We start from the raw sequence: 20,583 nt of genomic DNA on the forward strand, positions 1-20,583 counted from the left end.
TGACATTGAATTTCGACCTCGCACTGCCATAAAAACTCAAGCACTGGTTGATTCCGTATTAGAGTGGACCGAACAACAAGTACCTGATAACCCAGAAACCGTAGAAGTATGGCGAATGTATTTCGATGGCTCGTTAAAGCTGCAGGGAGCAGGCGCAGGGATCCTCTTTACTGCACCTGGAGGCGAACACCTCAGATATGCCCTTCAGTTGTTATTTCCAGCCTCTAACAATGCAGCAGAATATGAAGCTCTGATTCATGGACTGAACATTGCTATATCACTGGGCATCAAGAGACTGATGGTGTATGGAGATTCTCTGGTGGTCATAAGTCAAATAAACAAAGAATGGGATTGTTCGAGCGATTCCATGGGAAAATACTGCACTGCTGTCCGGAAACTAGAAGACAAATTTGAAGGCCTGAAATTTCACCATGTAGAGAGAGATCGAAACATGGCAGCCGATGTATTGTCCTAGCTAGGGTCTAGTCGAACTCAGGTCCCACCTGAAGTTTTTGTTCAAGAAATATTACATCCAAGCATTTCACTGGATCGAGCAGAAGAATGTAATACTCTAAGCCAACAAGAGTCAGATTCTGATGACTAGAGGGGGCCGATCATCAAATATATAAAGAATGAGGAGGAGTCAGATGACAAGAATGCAGCCGAGCGCATCGCAAGACAATCTGCTCACTATACACTCATTGGGGAAACACTATATAGAAGGGGCGCATCAGGAGTCCTCATGAAATGCATTCTCTCAGCTACTGGAAAGCAACTTCTGGATGAGGTCCATGCTGGGCAATGTGGAGTACACGCAGCATCCAGGACCCTGGTTGGGAAGGTCATCAGGTCAGGTTTTTACTGGCCAACAGCAAAGAGTGATGCGGCCGAGTTAGTCCAGAGGTGCGAAGCCTGCCAGTACTTGTCAAAACAGCAGCATCTACCAGCACAGCAGCTGCAGACTATACCCGTAACCTGGCCGTTCGCATGTTGGGGATTGGATATGATTGGACCTTTCAAGAAAGCTCAAGGAGGATACACTCATGTACTGGTGGCTATCGACAAATTCACTAAATGGATAGAGTTCAAACCCATTGCTTCTCTAACTTTAGCTAAGGCAGTGGAATTCATACAAGATATAATATTCAGGTTCGGAATACCAAATAGCATCATAACTGACCTAGGATCCAACTTCACCAGTTCAGAATTCTTCGATTTCTGCGAGCAAAAGAGCATTCAGATCAAATATGCCTCAGTGGCGCACCCTAGAGCCAACGGGCAAGTAGAAAGAGCCAACGGGATGATATTAGAAGCACTCAGAAAGAAAGTCTTCGACAAGAATGAGAAGTTCGCAGGAAAGTGGATCAGAGAGTTGTCATATGTAGTTTGGAGCCTGAGAACTCAACCTAGCCGAGCTCTGCATGGAAATACCCCCTTCTTTATGGTTTATGGTTCGGAGGCAGTGCTACCTACCGATCTCAAGTTCGGAGCACCGAGGCTAATCTTTGAAAACATAGCATAAGCTGAAGCTACTAGGCTGGAGGACGTTGACGTACTCGAAGAAGAGCGACTGAATACGATGATTCAATCAGCGTGATATCAGCAAACTCTGAGGCGCTATCATGATAAGGCCATACGGCGTCGATCCTTCGCAGTGGGAGATCTCGTCCTCCGCCGAATTCTAACGGGGGAGGGACGACATAAATTGTCACCTCTATGGGAAGGACCATTCATAGTAGCAGAAGTCACTCGGCCGGGATCATATCGCCTCACTCAGATGGACAGAACGGAAATTGGGAACTCATGGAACATAGAACACCTCAGGAAGTTTTACCCATAGCTACATCCCAGAAGCTCTCGGAACGACGATGTATTCTGTAAATCGAGAAAAATATCATCAATAAAAAGGTTTCAAAGGCTCTCAGATTGTTCACTGTCAATTGGCACACTTACTTAACTCGGGGTGACCACTATGCCCTGAGGCGGCACGACATGCTCACGCTTACTTAACTCGGGGTGACCACTATGCCCTACTAACGGAGCAATCGGCTTAAGTCGGCGATGACTTAAGGCGGTGCGACATGCTCACGCTTACTTAACTCGGGGTGACCACTATGCCCTACTAACGGAGCAATCGGCTTAAGTCGGCAATGACTTAAGGCGGTGCGACATACTCACGCTTACTTAACTCGGGGTGACCACTATGCCCTACTAACGGAGCAATCGGCTTAAGTCGGCAATGACTTAAGGCGGTGCGACATGCTCACGCTTACTAAACTCGGGATGGCCACTATGCCCTGCTAGCGGAGCAGTCGGCTTAAGTGGGCACTGACTTAAATTGGCACGACACGCTTGGCACGTTTGCAATTACCCATCTTAGGGCAACTTCTATGCCCCACGTCGAAATTTCAAAACCATCACACTACATTTACCTCTACAAATGTAGATACTATGGAATTCTAACAATGGGAAAACAATAGTAGCATTCAGTATTCAAAAGTGTTCTCTAAAACAAAACATCCGAGCACATTAACCACACATTCAAAGCATTCAGTGTTTTCTATTTAGTAAAGTTCTTATCAGGAGCAACTGATGAAGAAGGACGACTCGAGGAATCAGGAGCGGCATTCATGTCAGCCACTATGTCGTCAGGAACAACCACGCCGGGTCTCCTCATCAAGATCCGCCCCGCGCGAATAGCTTTATCCATAGCTTTATCGCGCTGGGCCCTCAGAGTAGCAGAAGTCTCTTCAGCGGCCTTGACAGCCAGCCGAGCGGTTTCTAGCTCCTGGGCGATGGATTTCTTGGAAGCACGCAGATCCTTGATGACAGCATCTTTGGTCGACACCAACTGCCTGAGGCAAATCACATCATCCAAGGACTCTTGCAGCTTATAACGATGATTATCTAACTCCTCCCTGGTGAAGTGATGACTCCTCTCCAAGATGGTCAACAAATTGCTGGCGTCGTGGTATAGCTTGTCAAGGTTGTCACGAGAAGTGGCGAGGGCACGCTTTTCCTCCTACAGACAAGAATCAGTTTCTCCAAACGTCGAGCAAGCAATAAGAACACAGCAAACAAAGTCAAGATTCACATGTCACCTTTTCAGAGTCGAGATGAGCATGGAGAGTAGAGTTTAGCGTGTTAGCAACATTCAGAGAAGCAGAAACCCGGGCCAGTTCAGTCTGACCTTGAGAATATTTTTCTTCAAGATCAGAGCACCGCCGGGCCAGTTCAATCTGACCTTGAGAATATTTTTCTTCAAGATCAGAGTACTGCTGAGCCATATCTGTAAAGAAATAGTCAAGCAAAGGTGTTCAGATAAAAAGCAGATTAATCAGGTAGCCAAAAAAGGGAGCAAAAGAGCACTGACCAGCATTTGCCACCTCCAAGTCAGATACACGCCGCTGAAGCAGCACTGGATTCCAATGCACCAGAGACAAAGCTCCTTCTGGGACAAAGGCACCCTACAACTTCAGCCGACTAGACATCTCATCAACCAACGCCTGGCATTAAAAACAGACAAGCATGAGAACAATTATCTGCCTGGGGTAAAGTCAGACCAGAAGAAACCAAAATACCTGGAGGTTGGAGAAGAAAGAGGGAACCCCCAAGTCATGAGAAGTCAATTGATGGCTTGGCGAAGGATCACCAACCGGAACAACTCGCAACGAATCAGCAGGAACCAATTCAGTGTCATCAGCAGAAGCCAGAACTCTGTCATCTGGTGCGCTGGCCTCTAAAGCGACTCCTTGACCCAAGGCTTGGGCTATCGCCATGCAACCAGAGTGTGGAGGAGAAGACCCAACGTGAACATCCATGGAAGTGTTGGAGGGAGAACCCACTCGGACACCCTCGGGGGCTGGGTCACAGCTCGCGCTACCCATCCGAGCCGGATCATCTCCGGCAACACCCTCGGGGGCTGGGTAAGCGCCAGCACCATCCTTGAGGGCCGAGTTCTCTGCAGCAGCCACCTCTAAGGCTGAAGGTCCCTCAATCACTTCCGTGGGAGCAGTGCAATCCAGCCCAGCCTCCTGACCCTCAAGACCACGCTCTAAGGTCGATGAGGCACGGGATGCTGCCCGGGATGACCCCAACCCGGCATCGGGCACATCAGCACAAACATCCATCGCGCCACCATCTGCCGGCTCTGACAACAGATCTTCTAGAACCATGTCTTCAGGAGTTTGATCAAAGTTTGCTAGAGATAATTCTTGCAGACCAATGAGGGCAAGCAAGGCAGGAGAAGGAACACCACTACTTTCCCCACTAGCTATGTAACGCCGGCTGTTCTTCCGAATCAGAGGGATTTCATCCTCTTCTTCATCATCTTCATCAACAACACGGACAGTACACCCATTGGGGTCAGCAGCAGTCGGGTCACACCCATTGGGGTCAGCTTCAGCAAATTCAGGCACTGGCACTTCCTCAGCAACAGGAACAGAAGGACCTGCATCCTGATCCAAGCTAGACACTCGACGAAGACGTCTCTTTTTCTTCTTCTGCCCCTCAGCAGGAGAATTGGGTTGATCGGCTCGGCGAGAACGTTTCGGGCGAACATTGTTAGACCTCTGAGCGTCCAAAGCTTTGCCGGCCTCAGGGATGGGCGCCACCACCAGTGTTTCAGCAGGAGCGGCATCAGAAGAATCCTCAACTAACATATCCAGCATGGCACTTATCTCTGTGTCACTTGGATTCAAAGGCACCTCAAAATGAACTTGCCTCTCGTCGTTAGGAATTTCTCTGAGTGAGGCAACCAAAGCACTAACTTCTTCGGGGGAGGGTCGCACTCTAAGGCCCAAACTGCTATCACAAGTAGGAGGATTTGACACAAAACTGGTAAAGGCCTAGGAAGGAGGCAGATTCCAGGCCGAGTATGCAACAGGAGCGCCGATGTTCGACACCTTGCCTCTGAGTATCATCTCGAGCCGGCTCACCAAGTCCATAGCAGGAATTCTTCTATTGGTTACCCGGGTTGAATTAGCCAAGCCTCGATACAGATAGGCTGGATATGCTCTGTCTTTCAGCGGCTGAATGTTCTTGAAAACAAAGTCGGCGACCACAGCTTCTGCAGTTAGACCCCTTTCTTTCAACAATCCAACTTCTGCTAACAGAGCCCCTACCTCAGCCACCTCCTGGTCTATGGGGGATTCGGCCCAGCTCGGAGTACGAACATCTGGCTGTCTCCCTGACCGTGCGGGGAGGGAATTCCCATGATTCTCCATGATGAACCATTCCAGGCGCCATCCCTTGATGTTGTCCTTGAGTGGGATGTCGAGGTAGTCAGTCTTCCTCCAACGGCGCATCTCCAAGCTCGCGCCCCCACCAGCTGGTGCTGCCCTCTGGCCATCCCAGGCCGACAGTGGTACAAATACTTCCAAAGGCCAAAGTGGGGCAAAACTCCAAGAAAGGCTTCGCATAAATGAACAAAAACAGAAACTTGCAGAATGGAATTGGGATTCAGATGGGTCAGATTCAAGCGATAGAAATCAAGGAGACCGCGGAAGAAAGGAAAAATGGGTAGAGCAAGTCCGCGGATAAGAAAAGGAACGTATATGACGGATTCGTGGGTGTCTTCTGTCAGAACAGTGACCCACGGCAGATCCGCCATGAACAGAGCTCCTTCGAAGGAAGAACTCTGATGGAAACGAGATGAAGAAGGTTGGATTTAGAGACAACAGACATATGGTTACCTGCGAAAGGCAACTGACTGTTGGGATCGATGGGGGGAATGATTGCGACGGACGAACTCGAAGCTTTCCGCTTGGGCGCCATCTCAACCTCGCTAGCGAGCGGAGCGGAAGCGATATTGCAGGAGAGCAGAGAAAGCCTGGATGCAAAAAAGCAGAAACTAGGGCACGGAGCGTGGAGGCGTGCGACAGTGCAGTACATATGGGATTTTCCCGGGCCAGATGCCATTTCTAAAAAGTGCCCAGTCATCACCCAGCCGTTATTTCTAAAACGCTGGCGTGCCGTGTCATCACCCAGCCGTTATTTCTAAAACGCTGGCGTGCCATGTCATCACTCGGCCGTTATTTCCAAAATGGCCGATGTGGCCCAAATTGACTCAGCTGTTGTTTCTAAAAACACTGACGTTATCTGACTTCACTCAGCCACTACTTTCAAAGCGGCCGACGTGGTCCGTTATCACTCGACTGTTACTTCTAAAACACCGACGTCTCCAGTAATCACTCGGTTGTTATTCCTAAAACAGTGACGTGACTCCAGAAGATTCGGCTGTTACCTCTAAAATGCCGACGTTGCCAGTAACCGCTCGGTCGTTATTTCTAAAACACCGACGCGGCCCGCTATCGCTCGGCTATCACCTCTAAAAGCCCCAACATCGCTGATAATCACTCGGCCGCCACTACTAAAGCGCTGTCATCGTGAAGAAGGCAATCTGAAGCACGGCTCAATGATTCTAAGTCGCTACTCAAGCATTACGTTCAGAAACAACCTCTGCAGTAGGCATTAACACAATCGTCGATCAGCAAGAAGGCAGAATGATACACACAAGAGGGATCGAAATCATTCTTCATTATACGGGAAGTACTACCGAACTTACAAATCAACTCATTATGAGCTGATGCTTTCCCTTCTACTACATTACATTTAACTAACTATACTACTAGCTACTACTACATTATTTCGCTAATACTATTTCTACTACTAATCTACACTAACATCTAAAACCAGTGGCATCTAGCCACTAGCCTTGTTGCTGCCCTTGCTGCTGCCTTTGCCGCTGCCGCCGTCGCCGCTGCCACCCTTGCCGCTGCCGTCACCGCCCTTGCCGCCGTCGCCGCTGCCACCCTTGCCGCTGCCGTCACCGCCCTTGCCGCCGTCGCCGCCGCCGTCACCGTCGCCTCCGTCGTCGTCGCCGTCACCGCTGCTGCCCTCCTCGGACGAGTCAGAGGAATTCGCCTCGTCCGAGGAGTACTTGGACTCATCCGAGCCCTCGAGCCCGACGCGCTCGACGGGCCGGATGTAAGTCCATACCTCCGCGACGATTCCCTAGGAGTCGTCTGAATCATCAGACGACGCTGGGGGAGAGGCAGGAGCCGGAGAGCCCTCAGACTTGGAGGAGAACTCCTCCTCCGAGTACTCTGAGTCGCCGAAGTCCTCCGAGGGAGGAGTCGGCTCGCGCTTGCGCTTGTCGCCCGAGTGATGCGAAGAGCCACCACCTTTCTTGCTCTTGCCCATGGCGGAATGGAAGGAAGGAGATGAGATGAAATAGCAAGCAGTAGCAAGAAATGTGAAAACGCCGGAGAAGCAAGAGCACTATTTATAGAAGAAGAAGGCAACCACTCACCTCCTACCACGGCCACCGAACAGTCACAAAAATTCAATATGCAATTCAAACCGTCTGAAGACACGTCAGGCGGCTGACGCCGTTTCACGTAACACGACACCCATTGGGACTCCAGTCAACTGCACGGGCGATATGATTACACCCGCGGTCACGTCAAGTTACTACTCAGAAGCAGTTTGCTAAACGCTCAGCGTACCAAGCCGTCCCTTGCCTACACCCATTGGGGGGGGGACGCCCAGAAATTATCAGTATATTTTCCAAAACTGTCACATCCGTACAGTATATGCAATGAATACTCCAAGACAGAAAAGAGATACCAGCAAGGATTAAAGGAAAGCCAAATATAGCCGAAAAGGTACAAGTCTGATCGACAGAAGCATCAAAGCGCGAAGTGACATGAAGACTAGTCAAGGGCCATCTATCGAACGTCCAATCAGTCGCAGATCAAATAAATTGCCAGACCTAGCAAGATATGGGTAGATCGGGTACTCAACTTCAGAGACAAAAATATATGCTGACCTCTGAAGCATAACGTTGATGACATAATGCTGACCTTTTAAGGCATTCGACAAAAGAAAAGGATGATTTCTAAAGAAAAAAAGAAAAGAGACACCATGAGATGAAGACCTTCGAGCGGATTATTTTCAAAAATCCATTCAAAGCTCGGGGCGGGGGCTACACCCAATGAATAATCATCCCCAAAAGATAAAATGCTGACCTCTAAAGCATACGACAAAATTAAGGCAAGGCTGACCTCTGAAAAAGCACAGGTGGAAGATAAAAATAATCTCTGAAAAGACTTGAAATGAGGACCTTCGAGTGGATTATCTGCCAAAATCCACTCGAAGCTCAGGGGCTACACCCACAGTTCAACAGTGCAAAATGCTGACCTCCGAAGCATGAACCTGAGACAGAACACCAAATTTCGAGGAATAATAGCAGAAGAAGACAGTAAAAAGAAAACGTGTTAACCGGATCACTCAGAATTCTGAAGCAGTGGCCCGACAGACTTATTTCCAAAGCATTCCCTGTAAAAATCAAATACTGCAAGCTGGACCTAGGGTCTTTGGGCCATTTATTTCAAAACCAGCAAAAAGATCGGGGGCTTGTGGGGGACAGATATCCCCCGGGTCCACTAGAAGGATAAAAGACCTCACGAAAGGCCCAAAGGCCCCATAATTCGTAAGGTCATCCCCTCGTGGGCCTGGGAGGAACGACCAGTGGGACGGATCAACACAAGGCCGGGTCGGCGCAAGCCCAGACAACCCAACAAGATTCGAGCAGTAATCACAGCAGTGACCCGACCTTCCCGCGCAAGGGCCCCATAGATCGGAACTGAGCGAGGATAAGTCGGCTGAACTATAGGAAGATAGACTCAGTTAGTTCACTATTATTTTGGAACACGTTGTTATCGTACCCACATGTAATGCCCCACGGTCAAGTATATAAGGCCTAGGGGCACCCCTTCAAGACGATCGACATCATTCATTACTTAGCCATCCACCCCGTTCTCTACGTTTTCCAGCACTAGAGAACTCCCTTGTAACCATCGCATAAAGCACTCCCGCCAGGACGTAGGGTGTTACGCATCTCAAAGCGGCCCGAACCTGTACATCATTGTCTACTATTTCCCGTGCGCCCCGCACGAACCATCGAGCTACAGTCGATAACACCGTCCTACTCCTAAAAGCACCTTGAGGGGTAACCCTGGGTGCGCGGTCGGACCCGAAACACCGACACACGTGAAATTCACAAGATGGCAGCGTTATATCACTTCCACTTTTTGCATGAATTACACATGAAATCACTCTAAGTATCCAAGTTTCAACATAATCAATACTTCACTTTATCATTTTTATGTGGGGACTTGAGGTTATCTTCTTATAATATTTATTAGTCTTGGTAAATTTTTTGCAATTTTCGGTTGACACTAGAATAATTTATGAATTTAATTGTATTTTAATGATTTTATGTAGAAAGAAATTAATAGTACACAAATGCCCTAAAAATTTCATGAAAATGTACGAAGGCACAACATATGTCCACATATAATCCTAAAAAGTTTGGACTTAAAGGATATATAGGGTTCTTAGGTGGCTCTAATACCATTGATAGAACTATGGGTGCCTAGGATCATGCCAAAGCCCCTAGAATATCAATTCGATCTAGGAAAACCTCGATGAAGAGTAGATCCTAATCTACTGAGAGGTTGAGTTCCACATATCTTTGTTGTTGTTGTTCATAGTTGCTTCCCTCGTGTCTGTCACGGAACCTCCCAAGGTATTAGGCCCACCTACAGATGTCATTGTCCTAAGGACATCGAACAACCATGTAGATGCACATAATCACTCGACAAGTTCGATCATCTGTATCATCATCATATCGCCCAAGAGTGCTTCACCCATCACGCAGACATTACACACGTAATCGGAGGAAAGAATAAGCGGAAGCGGATTACAATAACATAATGTACATTCATAAAATATAAAGAGAGTGTTTATTACAATATCGGGTGTTAAGGGTGCATGACTTATTATTAGAAAACAGGGAGGTAAAACATGCTCCCACACAAAAGCTTAGTGTTTTAAACTGGGAGGCAACACATCCTCCCCAAACAGTTTACTGATTGGCCTCCTCCTTTGGCACCATCTTTGAGCAGAAACATCAAAACTCTGTTGTTTCATCACCTACAAAAACATGGGTTCGAAAACCCTGAGTACGGAGTGTACTTTCACAAGTCTTACCCGACAAAGTAAAAGACTCTCAAGGATATGCTGGCTTGTGGGATTCAAGGTAAAGCTTGTCAAGATTCAAAGACTCTGTTTGCAGAAATGCTTACTAATAGTTGATCCTTAAAAATCTAGTTTTATTATTAGGTTAAGTCATTACCTGCATCTAGAGTTCATTCTATCCTAGTTCAAGCACTTGGCCTACACTAGCCGTCTTTTATCAACCCTTCATTTCACTGGATTTCTATGTGTAGGGCAGTGACCAAGTCTTCATGTCCGAGAAATAACGGCGATCCGAATCGATTAATACCCAGCTGGGGATCTCCAACCACGCGACATATGTAGCACTTAACCCTTGCATATGTCAACTCGCCACCGGGTTTCTCAAGACTAGACCGGGTTCACGCCAACCGAGAGCATAGATACACCACCGTCCAGGCTCTTGCCACGGAGGGTACACGCTACTCTTGCCATCTCTCCACTCCCATTGCGTGTTGGCCTTTCTGGTATTAGTCCGACCAAGGCAAAGCTTACCCATGACGAGGCATGTGTCCAGTTAAAAGGTCCTCAATCATCAAGCCTACATCGACACAGTCCTTAATCGACTCAGATGGAGACACTACATCGAGACTTCCTTCTCGTGCAAGTCACCCGCCCGGTCTCCTCTTTATAATTTACAACCCAAAGTTTGGTACCTGTCAGAGGTACATTTTTTCGATGTTGAACCCATCATGGCCATGATGGATTCAACATCTAGTCTTTTCTTTAAAAACTTCCCATCCCATATGAATCATCATCTTTGTTTAAAACAAAACATTTTGTTTCTAAAGGAAGACTACGCATCAGAAAACTTTTAAGTAAAACAGGTATCAAGGAATGGTAAACAGTTCCAAGGAAGGAAATGCAGCAATTGTTTATCATTCAACTCGTATCACCTAATGCATCATTTCAAGTGATAAAGAGTTTGAAATAACAAGGAAGGGGTAAATGCACTGAGGCTTGCCTTATGTTGTAGGAGGCTCAGGGTCTGTTCCACAAATATCAAAGTAGAAGTTGTTCTCGACAGGTGGAGTTTCAGCTTGTGGGGGCAACTTCTTCTTCGACTACCACTTCTTCTTCGTTTTCTATACATAACAATACATATACATGAATGCTCATGTGATGCTATGAATATACAGTTACAATAGAAACACACTAAGTTGTATCTTGAATACAACTTTCCTTCACGGTGCCCACTAGTCACTAGAGTTTCCTAGTTTAGTGATGTATTAGGGTTAGGTATTTAAATCCTAGAAGGCTAGTTTCTTGGGTTTGGGATCAAACAATGTCCAAAGCATGCTAAACTTTACCCAAGGGTTTTAGTCATCATATTAAGCTCACCCAAAAAGTTTTACTATTTTTGGAGCTACCAATTAAATTCTAAAATTCTAAAAGGCTAGGTTTAGGCATCTTTAAATGCTAAATAATTCCTGATTGAGACTAAAAACCTTGGAACTATTTTTATTAAATAGTAGAGGAATTTAGGAGTCTAGTAAAATTGGTCCCATTTTTTTAATCATTTTTCTACCAATTTCTATGGATTTCCAAACTTACTTGGAAAAAGAAAAGGAAAAACTATTAACAGTGTTGGGCCGAAATCAGCCCAACAGACCTAGGCCTACACAAAACTCAGGCGCGCCAGCGACCGCGCGGGTGGATTGCGCAAAGGCCTCTGATCATTCAAACAATTGCGAAGCGCTCACTGATACTATTCACATGAGTCACTTACACTCACATCAAAGCCCTTCTTCTTGGTTCTATTTATGTCCGCGAGACCCCCGACGACGCCGCATCGAACACCAGACAGCCGCTATCGGAGCTCACCGCCGGCAGCCCTCTTTCGAGGCGACGAGCACCCCAGCCACTTCCCTAGGCATAACCAACCCTCACCCCACAACCAATAGGATTATTATGGCCTACGGTCTACGATACTCGGTTCATGGCGGACTCCGAGGTTCGCTGGGCTTGGTCTCGATGCCGCGACGCGGTAGAACTCAATTGATAGGCATGACAAGCACTAAGGACTCACTAGGAGCTCGAAACGGTAGTGGGATGGGTAGGACGAAGAACAGAGAGGGCGGTCCACGTCGGGGTGGTGGACCACGGAATATTCTAGCGTCGAAGGGTTGTTTCAGTGAGATAAAGGCAGTAACGTTAAATTAAATGGATCGAGGAGTACCCCTAGCATCGGAGGAAGCTCGAACGAATAGAATTTAAGGAATGCTTGCTCAATTTGACCTGGCCATGGAGGGGTCTTTCACGGCGAAGCCGAGAACAGCGAGGGGGGAGCCAACGACTTTATTAGGTTTCTTCACGAAATTGAGCGGGTTGCGTAAGCACTCAGGTGTGTAAGGTAGTAAAGAAGTAGCGCTCGGGCTCAATTTATAGGCAGGTTGCCAGAATCGGACGGAATTCAAAAGATCTCCATGTGCGCTAGTGAGCTTGCGCGCGGGTAAGGCCACGACGAGCGCCCAGGTGAAATGCTTCGGTCGAACGACGCCACCTCATGGTTACATGCGCCACGTCGCGGAAGATTTTTACCAAATAACGCAAGTTTGAGCATTGAACACGGCAGCGGTGGCGTTCTTATCCCCGGTGAGGTACACTGAACCCAGATCGCTATCTTGCCTGCTAGCCCAAATTCGGATGAGCACTGCGCCCTAATTCATGTAGTTACTTGCAAATCGGTTCGCATCAAAGTGGTGCATTAATCAATGTTTTTTCACTTTGGTATAACGACCATACCGAAAATCCCCATGGATTAAGCACACGACGATGCCCAAGTTGGCTCAATAACACTGAACCCTAGCTTCAGTATGACCAAATGCAGTAATTGCATTTCTTTCCCCATCAGACCGACTGACAGCGCCACTTCAAGGCACCATTACTTCTGTTTTCACATAGCAACAACCCAACCTTACTTTAGCAAAGTTATGCTCCTATATACCACCTTCAACTTCATCATAGTGACCTTGGACTTAAACCCACTGAATCGTCTTTAATTTATTTCCAAAGTCAGACTAGCACCACTATTAAGCTAGGTTCAGAATTTTCTTATGACTGACAGCCCCACTTCAGGCTAATTTTTCTCTAATTTTTGTACAACATGAATGCTTAGTCACTTAATCAAAGTTGTACTCCTATCATAACTCTTCAATTTTGATGTATTGACCTAGGGCAAAATCTGTAACACCCCAGATGTTTGCCTCATGTTAGGCAACATATATGGATCTCAGTGATAAATGTTAGCATGAATAATGATTTCTTTGTCCACTACATCTCTGTCCATCAAGAATATTAAAAGGATCTCACGGAGTTCAGAATTCAATCATCTCGCATGATGACAAGTTCTACGCTGGTTTAAATTGCTCGGTTAAGTAAATGCAATTTGGAAAGCGCCTGATCTGATAATTTTGACCGCGTGCATTATCCGAGAAATCGTGCGCAAGGTTAATAATTCAGATTGTTTCTTTAGCACGTTATCTTGGCAACGAAATTGAGTGTATGTTAGTAGATAAGGTTTCAGCTAGTTTCAATTAAATCAAACACAGAGTAAATTATCAAAGTCGATGTCGTGGTTTGGTCGGATTGCGTCCCGCCTATGTCTAAGAATTCGGACATATATGACTGTACACAAATTATCTGACCATAAGAATATTAACCAAGTTGAATGCAGTCTAAAATAGTATTGTTGGTATTATTTTGATTCGTTCCATTTGTGTCTTGCGCAGACCCAAATTCTAAAATTCGGATTTATACTGGTGTTTTTTAGAAAAGCAAAAAAAAATAAAAAAAATGGGAAATATCCTCGCTCATTCCTATCCGCTGTCGCCGTTCTCCCTGATCTTTTTCACCGCTCGACGGCCAACGGCCTTAGACTGTGTTCAACGGACGCCACTACCACTCCCCTCCCCTAACACTGTAGCCGTTTAAGCGGCTACAGTGCGCCCCTATTCTCTTCACCGCCTTCCTCCTCCTCCTCCTCTCCCCTCCCGATTCCTTCTCTCTCCCGCTAAATGGATGGGCACGCTACGGCGCTCGCGTGCCCTCCGGTTGCTAGCTTCCCAGAGAAGCCCGCGCGGTCAGAAAACTCCGAGGAGCGAGCTCCAGGCGACTCCACGGACACCGCACCACCGCCGGAGATATTTGCCGTGGATCCGCCATCCGCCGCGATTGATTTGCCTTGCTCCGGGCGGCGAGCAGCAGACGCCGTCGTCCACGCGGATCCCCTGGGCAGCTTCGCCGAGCGGCGACCCGGTCGATCCGTGCGAAGACGCCGCCGTCGGTCGTGTTCGCACGCCAGTTCGTCGTCTGCGGGACTCACGTCAAGGCGACATATTCCAATCGGCGACACATCGACGCTCACCAGATCTGCTTCTTTCGAGCTGCGACGTCGAAGGTACGCCCCTTTCTCTCCTCCCAGTTTTTCATGTCGGATTCAATCCGTGACCCAAAAACATCTCCGTGTCTTTAAACCGTACCGTTTACATGTACATGTACTTGATTTAGTAGCTGGATTAATTTGTTCATGGCGATTTGGCCAGTTAGGGTTTACTGGTTGTCCCCATCGCCTATTGTTAGGCTTTTACACTTACCTGATCCGTCGTTATCTTGTAGAGCATGTGCAAGCCTAATAGTTTTTCGAGCATACGATACAACACGAAGAGTCGGGTGTGATTTTCATAGTCGTCATCGTGGCGTGCTTATTGTTTGTTCAAGCACCTAAGTCGATCAGCTCAAATAATATGTGCTCATGTCAGTTGTATGTTCATTGCTCAGTCTTGCTGGTACACAATTCATTGTTCATATTGGAATGCCAACAACTAAGCACGAATTACCGTTCATTTCCTCATGACAACCCCTTTGTTTGATGCATATCCCTTTTTTGCATTCTAATAAGTTACTCTGTTTATGAACTCCACTTAGTTAACATACAACCCCTTTGTTTGATACATCAGTAAACATTGCATGCAACTAACGAAACCTTCACTTATTATGCAGCTTCAAATATTTATTTCATTATTTGACGTCCACTTCAACTAACTGAGGTTCTAAATCCTTTTTCGCTTTAGTTATTTGTTTATAATCAACTTGTTAAGTGTACTGTCCATGTCTGAAGTCTGTGCTCCCATGTTTGTTGTGCAAGTTCATTTTATTAGAAGCCACGAACATATTCACCCAGGCATGGATACTGTGATCAATTAATTTACAGGGCATACACATTGCAACCAACAATTGTTGGTAAATTGTAACAATTGTTTAGTTTGTAACTGTTTCACATTTGTTTATTGCATTGGTACCAACTTTTGTTTCCTAACTGACATTAACACTTCAATTTACCCAAATAGTAACCGAAGTGCCCCTAATTTTTTGATCTATGCACCTTGTCTAGCCAAGGAGGAAGTGCTTGACGATTGAAAACAAGATGAGCAGCCATGATGTCAAACTGGTGCAAAACTTGGTCCTCAATCTTGCTTCCTCAGTGGAAAGTCGTGCAGTCAATATTAGGACCTTTTTAGAAGAGGCTTTCCGTCATTTGGGTGACGAGCATTACCTTCTGAATGCTCTACTTGCTATTCAAAAAGAGGTAGACCTGATGGAGCAAGATGCAATTGAGAGCAAAGCAAGGTCTGACCCAGAGAAGGATAGGATGGAGGAACAAATTAACCTTGCTCAGGATGCCAAGCCCGTGCCTAGACAAATAACTTTCACTCCCCCATCCTCACCAGAATTGTATGAAGCCAGTGACAATGACTCCTACGATTCCGACAGGTCCACTAGGTATAGCATTTGGAACCTGTAATAATGGTACGTAGAACCTGGTCGTAGTAGTACTAATGCATCCAAATAAAGTAGGAACCTGTGTGGTATGTGTTTGATGCTTGCAGTAACCGATGTAAGAACGGTTCCAGCTTATCTTACTTTTGTACGAACCTGTTCTGGGATGCTTTATCCTTTTGTAGTCAACTAATTTCCAATGCTTCATCCTGTTGTTCGTAATGTCTGAAGCTGATTTGCAATGCTTTAAAGTCTGACGTTTACAGTTCAAGTTTGTTATGTGTTGTCCAACTTAATGTATTTATGTATTTCATTCCAGAATGGCTGACAACAACTCAAACACTCCTTATCGACCACCTGCTGCCAGCCCCAATACAGGTAACCAAATTTTCCCCCCACCCTTGTGGGATCCTCAGATGTGGTAGCCCCAAGGGTTCGACCCAACACAGGCTTCAACATTTACTAATCCTTCAAATTCCCATATGACAAATCCTACCTGGTCCCAGGGACCTAATGACCCATCTGGATATACATTTCGTACACCATGGAACCCATATTTTGGTATGACAACTCCTGGGGGTCCTCCTACACAAACATGTTTCGGTCCACCACAAATGGTACCACCCATTCCATGTCCACCGGTGCCCACCCATGTTCCCAACCAGACTGACCCTATACCATTTGAATCCGAAGCAGAACACAGTGTCCAGGAAGTAAACAGCCCTAGCAAGCCGTTAGATACACCAGGGACATTTAGGAGGACGAAGGAACAGAACTTCAAACCTGATGAAGACCTGTTGCTTTGCAAAACATGGTTAGAGATTAGTAGTGACCCAGTGATTAGCACAGGGCAGAGGAAGGAGGGTTTGTGGGCTAGAATAGAGAAAAGGTACAATGAACTTAGAGGTGAGTTTCCAATGAGACTTAATAGGGCTCTCAGCAGCAGGTGGGACAAAATAAGAGCTGAAACAGGGAAATTTGCCAGATTCTACGCAAGAGTCCTCAGGGAAAACCAAAGTGGCCTTACAGATAACGACAAGGTACATTTATATTCACTTGTAAAAGTAAATGTATGTTCATGGTAGATGTGAACGTAATGTTATTTGTGCACTGACAAGTGGTAATACATCTTGTGTAGACTTCGAAAGCTGCAACTTTGTATGCAACATCACAGAAAAAGCCATTCCATTTCATGCACTGCTGGACTCGCCTGAAAAACGAACCCAAATGGGATGCCATGGTTCATGGCAGCCCCTGGAGAGGCAATGCGGGGACCGAGCCAGTACGTAGTCTTACACCTACTGGTTCTGTTAATGAAGTACACACTGATGAAGGTGGTTCAAAAGGCAAGAGACCATTAGGACGTGACTCAACGAAATCATCACGGAAGAAGTCAATGTCCAGTGCATCCGAATCTACGGACTACCTGTCAAGAATCCATGACATTCAGATAGCAAGATTGAAGCAAAGTGAAGAAAAATCAGAGCTGAAACAACAGAACATTGAGTTCATGAAGGAAGTTGAACTGAAGAAGTTGGAGGTTCAGTCCAAGGAAATAGAAGTGCAGCAAAAAAAATTGATGATGGAAGATAGGAAGCAAAAGGTTGAAGAGCTCAACAAACTTTTTGCCATGGATATGGATGCTTTACCAGAAGAGATGAGAGCTGTATACACGGCGATGAAACAAGGTTTAATGGAATATTTCATCAACAATCCTGTGTGACGAGTAATACTGTATTTGATAAGGTGTTTGTCACCTTTGTATCGGCGAACCGTGCTCCTCTGTGTTTGGACATGTCTATTTTAGACTGGTTGAACAATTCGTTAGTTGTTTGAGTTAATCAGCTTGGTTTTTGAACATTGTTTAATTTGACATTATTGATATTGATAATAAGGATTATGATACATTACTTGAGGTTAGGAAACATAATCAAACTTATTTGTACCAGAGCCATTACACTTACAAGGAACCATGACTTCTGAACTACGGACATACAAAGCACATACGACTACTAATCCTGGTACACATCATTTAGTTCATAATTAAAAGTAAACAACATTGGTGTAGCACATAATTCGGAAAAAATGCATCAACCCATGGCGCCTCGACGAGCCCAGAGGTGTTCTATGAGGTCGTGCTGTAAAGACAAGTATGTTGCCTGACAAGTGATGTCCAGGTCCGGATCGTTGGGTAACTCGGAGCGGATATGATTGTTCAGCCACTCGTTGCGGCCCTCACCAGTATTGTTGCACGGTTCAGGCGGCCCTGAGGGGCCAATGAAGTCGACATTAACTACACCATCTCCTTCGTCCTCGACAATCATGTTGTGCATAATAATGCAAGCAGTCATCATCTCAGCGAGGTGATTACGATCCCAACCATAAGCAGGTCCACGTAGAACAGCCCACCTTGCCTGCAAAACTCCAAAAGCTCGCTCAATGTCTTTTCGACAACTCTCTTGCTTGGTTGTAAAGTGAACCTTTTTCTCCTCAAATGCGTGGCGAATAGCTTTTACAAAGGTAGGCCAATTTGGATATATGCCATCTGCTAAGTAGTATCCGAAATTGTAAGTAGTCCCATTAATAGTGAAGTGCACTGGTGGCATCGTCCCATTACGTAACGGATCAAACACAGGTGACCGATGAAGCACGTTGAGATCATTGTTGGTACCAGGCATTCCAAAGAAGGCATGCCAAATCCACAAATCGTACCCAGCGACTGCCTCTAGTATCATTGTTGGCCTAGAATTGCGCCCACAAAACTGTCCACGCCATGTAGTAGGACAGTTGCGCCATTCCCAATGCATACAATCGATAGAGCCTAGCATACCAGGAAACCCCCTGTCGGCGTTTACACGTAGTATGCGAGCAATGTCGTCGTGGTTAGGGATACGAAGGTATCGTTCGCTAAACGAAGATATGATTGCGCGACAAAAACGGATAAGGCAGTCCCTAGCGGTAGTTTGTCCAATCTGTATGTACTCATCTACCGCATCGGTGGGTAACCCGTACGCAAGAATACGCAATGCAGCACAAACTTTTTGCAATGGACCAAGCCCTGCTAAACCTGTTGCATCACAACGAATAGTGAAGTATTCGTCTTCTCGCTGAACGGCACGAAGGATACGTAGGAACAAAGGACGATGCATCCGAAACCTATAAACGAAATTAAACCAAAAAATTAACAAAACAAACCTACAAATGAAAGTAAAATCATAACTTAGGAAATGTAACTTTGACGAAAAACATGTGATGGATACACAGGATTAGGTCCGAAGTAGTGATGTTTGATGAGATTTTCTCCAGCAGCGTGGTCCCTATGGATGACTCGGCGAGGCAATGAGGAGCGCCTACGGCGCGTGCTCGTGTCTCCTTGTACAAGGTGCTCAACATGTTGGGCAAGCAACAAGGTCTTAATCTCATCGTCGGAATCGTCGGATGACGAGGACAACAGAAGGCTTTTCAATGAGTCCATGACGACCTAAACTACGAGTACGTACTACGGTGTTCTTATGAAATGGCGGATGATGTAGAAGAGGTGAGTGTGTAGATGAGTGGAGCAGGTACCCAGGGTACCTTATTTATATGTGACTTAGGTGTGTGAAGGAAGCCAGGCGGTCGTGGCTTCCGGTAGAAGCTAGTCGTGTCGTGCAAGCCACTCGTGTCGTGTACTAGAAGAATGGGAATTTTTATTTATAAAAATACATCAAATTGTACCGTATTTATACTAACGTATTAATTGTAATTATGAAGTTTGCTAATTACATGTGGACCAAAATTCGCCCGTGTACTATGCAAATAATAAATAAAAATAATTTTAATATTTCATGGTAGTTGAGTTAGTTGATGAGGAAAGTATATAATATTGGTGTGGTGGGGTATAGAGGATTGTTATAGGGGGAACCGCTGTAGAGCGTGGAGATATAGGGGGAGAGAGATTGCTGACGTGGCACGTGAGTGGGATATAGGGAGACAAATTTAGGGGAACCGCTGAACACAGTCTTATCCCACACGCGCAGCTCCCTCCTTCCCATCTCCCATGGCCGAGCGCCCAACCAAACTCCTCCCTCGTCTCCATGGCGCGCGCTCCTCCCTGCTTCCCTGCTCCGCTCGGCAACAAGCTCATCCTGCGCGGGCCCGTGGTCCCTGCTCAGAGCTTCCCCGGCGTCATTCCCATGGCCGCCGGTGCTCGCATCTCCATGGTGGTCAGGAGCTTGTCCCATGGTTGCCAGCCCACCATGGTGGCGCTTCGTTCTTCCCCTGCGCTGCTCCCTGCTTCTCTGCTGGCCGGCTCCGCGGTGCATGCGTCGCAGGGGCACGCGCCCACCGCGCTCCAGTACCCCGCCGTTGGCTTCTGCTCCAACTCCAGCCCCAGCTCGGATCTCGACTTTGTGCTCGACGTCTCTGGCGCCAGCTGCTGTGCCCTCCCCATGCCAGCTCGCTGGTGACGGTAGGTCTGGCCGTCCCTGCTCCCCGGCCTTCATCCCCGTCGCGCCGATTCGCTCGCCCTGGCATCGATCCCGTCGGTGCTCATGTCCCTGTCATCCTCGCGGTGGATTTACTCCGTGTGCTTACTCTACTCGCCGATCTTCTCTGTTGAGACGCGCATTGGCTGTCTTCCTTCTCCCTCGGCCACGGCTCCTTGGTGCCGAGCCTCCATCCCCAGTCCGCCGTCACCAGCTCCGTGCCTCCATCCATGGTTGCGCGCGCGAGCTTTATTGCGAG

At 46.8% G+C, this 20,583-nt stretch overlaps 1 pseudogene; it reads right to left on the reverse strand.

Moving 5' to 3' along the window:
• Positions 1 to 2,560: 2,560 nt before the first annotated feature.
• LOC118473439 (uncharacterized) lies at positions 2,561 to 4,175 on the reverse strand (annotated as a pseudogene).
• Between the last annotated feature and the right edge of the window lie 16,408 nt (positions 4,176 to 20,583).

The sequence above is a fragment of the Zea mays genome, chromosome 9, assembly GCF_902167145.1.
Source record: "Zea mays cultivar B73 chromosome 9, Zm-B73-REFERENCE-NAM-5.0, whole genome shotgun sequence".
Lineage (NCBI taxonomy): Eukaryota > Viridiplantae > Streptophyta > Magnoliopsida > Poales > Poaceae > Zea > Zea mays.